This window comes from Marmota marmota, unplaced genomic scaffold, assembly GCF_001458135.2.
Source record: "Marmota marmota marmota unplaced genomic scaffold, marMar, whole genome shotgun sequence".
NCBI lineage: Eukaryota > Metazoa > Chordata > Mammalia > Rodentia > Sciuridae > Marmota > Marmota marmota.
The window spans coordinates 9075615-9081428 of NW_025999913.1; the positions used below are offsets into that span (position 1 = coordinate 9075615).

Consider the following 5814-nt stretch of genomic DNA (forward strand, 5'->3'; position numbering starts at 1 on the left):
TATGATAGATTCTAAGGACTTACTCTAAAGCAGTTTGAACTTTTAGTTCTACATTTTCTATTTAAAAAATAGAAACCTTCAACAATTCTTCATTGCAAGGCTGAAGGGTTTTCTCTCCCATCAGGTGTTCCATGAGCCTTGGTCCTGCTATGGAAGAGCAGCTTTCTTTATTACGTTTCAATATACAGTGAAGAGTACTGGGGTCAGTCCTAAGAGAAATGCTTCAGGAGCAAATTTAAAATACCAATAACCTAACCATAGCCAGGTAGCAGCCCAGAGCTGGGCTGAGGGCTGCCTTTCTTCTTTCCTATACTCTGCGCTACAAAAACTAACCCAACGAAGGGAAACAGGAATCTTACAATCTTACGCCACAAGAACTGGATTGAAGGAATAAGAACACCAGAGAGGGGCACATGGGAGGTAGAGGAATGGGGCAGTCAGAGCAGAGACCAGGAGCCAGGCTCTAAGTTCGCCATTAACCAACGTGGTAGAACCACCAGACAGCCATCTTCCTGGGCTCAGTTTCTATCATTACCAAACAACTGAGTCAGACCAGATGTTTTTAAAAGCTCTTTTTTACTGATATGGTTCTAGGAAGCATACACCATCCCTAGAAAGTCCTTTAAATAAGTGGCCTAAGACCCCAGAGAACATTCTATGCTAGATACTTTCTCACTGGATCAGGAAGGTACAGTTATTCTGGTAGGAAATGAAATAGGTAAACCTGCTTGAAAAAGTATTCAAAGGAGCCACTTAGTTTACAAAATACATATATAATTATATATATGTTATATATGATATATATTAAATATATATTAAGATTATTATGATATATTAGATATATATTATTTTCTCTGACATTTTATAATAGCAAAACATATAGAATTTGCTTTTGGAATGCAAACTCCTTACACATCCATGCTGAAATAACAGCAGTCTCTAGACATTATTGCCTCTTGGATCTGTAGAGAAATTACTAAATTGACCGCCTTCCTCTGTCAGCCCTGGACACAATGCATCCTGCACAGAGGGGTTGTTTAACCCCTATTCTGGAATCTCTTGGCAGGAAATCCTTGGCGTCCATCAGATCTTTTCTCTTACACAACCAGAAGTCCCAATAATCCACCTTATAGCCGGAGTCTCCAGCACTGCCAATTTCAACCTATTCAAAGGACATATACTGAGCACCTACTAAGCACGGCACTGTGGAATGCATAAAATTGAGTGAGAAACAATCCCAGCCTCAAAAGCCACAGAATCTATGCCGGAAACAGCCAACATGGAACATGTACTACTGCAGCTCTACTCCAGTGTCCCTGCAGACACTGGTTTCTTCCAGTCGCTGGATTCAGCTTCAGAATCTTCCACAAAACATGTAGAAAGGCAGAAGACGCTGATCAGAGTTGGCCCAGGCATAGGATCTATTCATTAACTCGGGTTGGCCCATCCCCAGGCATGAGTCACGACCGTTCTTGTTTCTGAATGCTAAGCAGGGACTCAAATAATGCGCTGAGAGAGTGACACTAGAGGAGGATCTCTTCTGAGCAGGAAAGGAGCAAGGAGGGCTTTGCGGAGAAGGTGTTTAATGACACTTGTCCAAATGAATATGATGTCAATGGGGGATGTTTGGACCATGACCCACTGTCCCACTGGGACAATGGCAGAGACAAAAGCATGGTGGCAGGGAGGCAGAACTGAATGTCAGCTCCACCTGATGGGGGATGTACAAAAGGATAGTGAGAACCCGAAAGTGGCTTAGAGTTTTGCTATGGAAAATCTCCATGTCTTAGGAAATTCAACTTCTCCCTTGTGATAATGGAAATTTTCTTGAGTGAAAGGAACTTGCTACTTTAATCAATTTATTTAAAATAGAGCAAAAAATATCAGAAGTGCTCATTTATCCAAAGAACTGCCCGGTGCTTGGGTCCTCCGTGATCTCCTGATAGTTGTGTTATGGAAATGTGTGCATTGCTTTCTCTTTGCATTTCCTCAATGTAGGGTAGTAGGCCAGGCTAATAGGAGGTATTTTGGGTTGAACAGCTTGTCTCAAAGGATATTTGCACCTTGCGAGCAATTTCCTCGTTTCTGTCAAATCCTGATGGAATGCTCTGCTCTGGGCCTGGGAAAGTGTAGGACGGACAGTTCTGTCCAGGGACTTCCTGAATATCTAATTTTTAAAAGTTAGGCTCCGAGTCTGAAAACGACATGAGATCTATCTGGCACAAGAAGAGAAACACAAGTTAAGCATTGATCCCTTTGGTGACATCCTGGCAGAGTGGCTGACAGTGAATCCCTGGTTCTCTTGATTCTGGAGCCTTCTAGCCCTGGGCATATCAACAGTGACATTAATAGTCACAATCCCAGGCTGCTGAAATGGAAGGCACATGTCACTGTAGGTTGTAGAGATTCTCAATGACAATGGTTTTGAAAGCAGTTGCCAAGGGAACAGCTCAGCTGATCTGAAGCCCCCTGCAGCCTTGGGTCTCTGGGAGCAGAATTGTTTAGTCTCTTCAAATCATTAAGTCTCTGTCTACTTAAGCTTAATTCCAAAAGTTCATTCTTTCTAGAATTATCTAAAAAACAATACACAACCAAATGCAAATCTTCTTGTATGCTCAATCACATACACATGAGCCTTGTGAGTACAGAGAATCCCCCTTTTTGCTGGGTTTGTATTGTAATGTCGGCTGGGACCTATGGCCAGCAAGATCCTACAGTCCTTCTGCTTTAGCTGTTTGCCTTGATCAGTTCTCTGCAGCTCTGGGGAGAGAGCAGCAATAAGTCCTTATCCTTCTGCCAACAACAAAACGTTGGTGTTCACCTGAGAAACAAGCCAGAGGCATCCTGGGCATGGTCACCTTTACCCATGACCAGAGGCAGAGACCTAGTTTTCCCAAATACTGTGACCGTGGAAAAGGGCAGTGGCATCGTGGCTGTCATGAAACCTCAGAATCTTTTCAGCCTGTGAAACCTAAAGCCCTGGTCATTTTCATTCTCTCTTGAGGCTGCAGGAATACCCAGCTTCCAACAGATCTAAGCAACCAACTAAGAAAAGTATGATTGCAAACAGGAAGGCTGGAAAACAATTTCCTGTTCTTGAAAAATAGGTCTGGGTGTGCCATCAATCAAATCTCATTTTATTGACAGGGTGGTTTGTATTTATTTTTCCTATTAGCTATTTGCTGCCTATGAGCCAAAGTTGCATGGGAATTCATTGCTTAGATAAAAATTAGGTCAAGCCTTATGCTAGGGAAAAGACCTAAAATTTATACTTAAAATCAAATTAATATACTTACATGATTTAATTTTTTTTTTTAAATCAACATTCCCCTAGGTAGGAATAGTACCATTTGGTGATTTAAAACAAAACCATTCTGAATGAATTAGCAAGATGGGTTTAGGTTGTTTTGGGGTGTTTTTTTTTTTTAACATCCTCAGAGCCTTAGGCTACCTTTTTCAGCACTTTGGCAAGATTAATCTTGGGATTAATCTTGGGACTAGTTATGATTCTTCTACTCGTAAGTAAAAAGGTGAGATTCCATCACCTTGCTTTGACAAAAATCTTTCAGAACAAAATAAGGGTTTTGCAGTCACGTGACCTAGTTCTGAAGTACTAAGTTTGCCATTTATCCATGGCAATCTCCGTAGGTCATTTCGGTACACATGTACTGAAAGCTCCATATGCCACATACTGTTCCAGGCATGTGGGAGGCAAAGATTAAAAGATAGAGCCTGTTCTCACTAAGTTTACAGTAGAGTTTAGAAATAAATGTGCAACGACCCTGCAATATGAAAGCTAAAATAATGTAAGTTGGAGTGGAAGGCACAGAGCAAGTGGGGCAGAAATCCAGGAAGGCCTTTTAAAGGGACTTCACAAAGTGACATTTATACTGACAAATTCTCATATGTGATCCTTATTGTTATAGGCTTAGGAATTCTGTTTGGTCAGGGTCCCAGTGCCATTGGACTTAGGGAGGTAGACACATGTTGATCATACTTTGAGAAGGCCAAAGAACAGAAATCATAAAATAACTCACCAATTTAGAGACAGATATAAGTCCCCAGGGCATTGGATCTTCATGTCCCATCTGTCAACACAGCAATGGTGCTATGGACAAATCATTCCCTACATACTTGATAAGTATGTTGCAAAGTTTGCAGATCAGATTGTAGCAAAGTGTCCACTATTACTGAGAGTTTAAACCAGACACTGCAGCAATGCTTCAAAGCATTCTTTTATGTAGTCCTTTCTCATTGTTAAGATATAGATATTCTTATGCCAATTTCAAAAAGGGGGAAAGTAGAGCTTAACGAATTTAAATAGCTCATTAATATTAGTAATATTCATAGCCACAACTTGAATCTGATGGTTCCAAAATCTGTGGTATTAAGATGTTAGTCAACTTTCCATTACTACGACATAATACCTGAGATAACAACTTATCAAGGAGAAAAGGTTTTTTGGAACTCACAATTGTAGAGGTTCCAGTCCATGATCGGGTGGACCCGTTGAATTGGGGCTTCTGGGAGGGGTGCTGGATGGCCAGGGCAAGGGCTACATGGTGGAACAAAACTGTTCACCTTATGGCCGGAGAGCAGCAAAAGGCAGAAGAAGAGACAGGGGTCTGACTTATTTCATTTAACAAAATATTAGGCCCTGACTCCTCGAGAGAAAGGTTCCATGAAGGGACGCAGCAGTGGTCAGCCCGCACTCCTGTTCAGAAGATGAACAGGGCAGCGCTGCAGGGTCTGCCGTTCCACGGCTCATTGAGACGACACAGAGACCCCATGAAACACAGACATAAGATCAGCAGTTCCGTGGTCTTCTGGACTCGACGCCCGATGCACGAGCCCCAGCTAGAGGCACGTGTTGTGATAAAGCAGACACTGAGCCAAACTCAGGCAGAGGAGCAGGGTGGAACCCCTTCACCAACTATTGGAGGAGTAGGCGGGTCCAAGCAGGACAGGGGCTCCGTGCCGTGAGGAAGGGCCGTCCTCTGTGTTTACTTCAGTCACTTATGAAGGTGCAGCTGATGAGTTTTTCTTTTCAGTTCTTGTCTTTAAACTGTGACCAACCAATGCACAAATAATGAGTGTGAGATCTGGCCTCATCCTCCCTGGGCCAGAGAGCTAGTTTGAATGCTGGAATCAGTTCACATTTTTAAAAAATTAAAAAATTAATTGATCTTAAAGAATTTCAATCAACATCAGAAATAAATACATATGTACATGTAAATGCAATCGTGTGTATATTATATATATAGAGAGAGACAGACAGACAGACAGAGTGCCAACTGTGTTGCACACATCTGTAATTCTTCCTACTCCAGAGTCTGAGGCAAGAGGATCACAAGTTCAAAACCAGCCTTGGCAACTTATTTGACATCCTTTCGTATAATAAAAAATAAATAAAAAAGATTAGGGATGTAGCTCAGTGGTAGAGTCCTCCCAAGTTCTATCCCCAGTACCATAGAAAATAAAATAATAAAATATACATGAATAAGTGTGTGTGTGTGTGTACATACATATACATGCATACCCATGTCTGTGTGTGGAGCACTGTGCATGTGTGTGTGGCTGTGTACCTGTGGTCACTGTGTGTGAGGTGCTAGGTCAGGAATGGCTGTGTTGGTGGAGGGGAAGGGGAAGCGGCTCGAGGATGAGGCCAGCACTGTCTGTGCCTCTAAGGAAGCGCGTGTCCTCGTAAGTGAGAGCAGCGTGGAGTCCAGCTGAAAGGACTTGGATGACACACAGGGGAAGGGCAAAGACTGTGTACACACACTGCAAAGCCAATCTGAGGGTTCTAGACACAAC

The 5814-nt window shown here is 42.4% G+C and overlaps 1 protein-coding gene across 5 annotated transcripts in view; it reads left to right on the top strand.

Annotated features, from left to right (window-relative positions):
* Positions 1–5814, top strand: part of Phactr1 (phosphatase and actin regulator 1) — a 500641-nt gene that overhangs the window by 126311 nt on the left and 368516 nt on the right. The window lies entirely within an intron of this gene.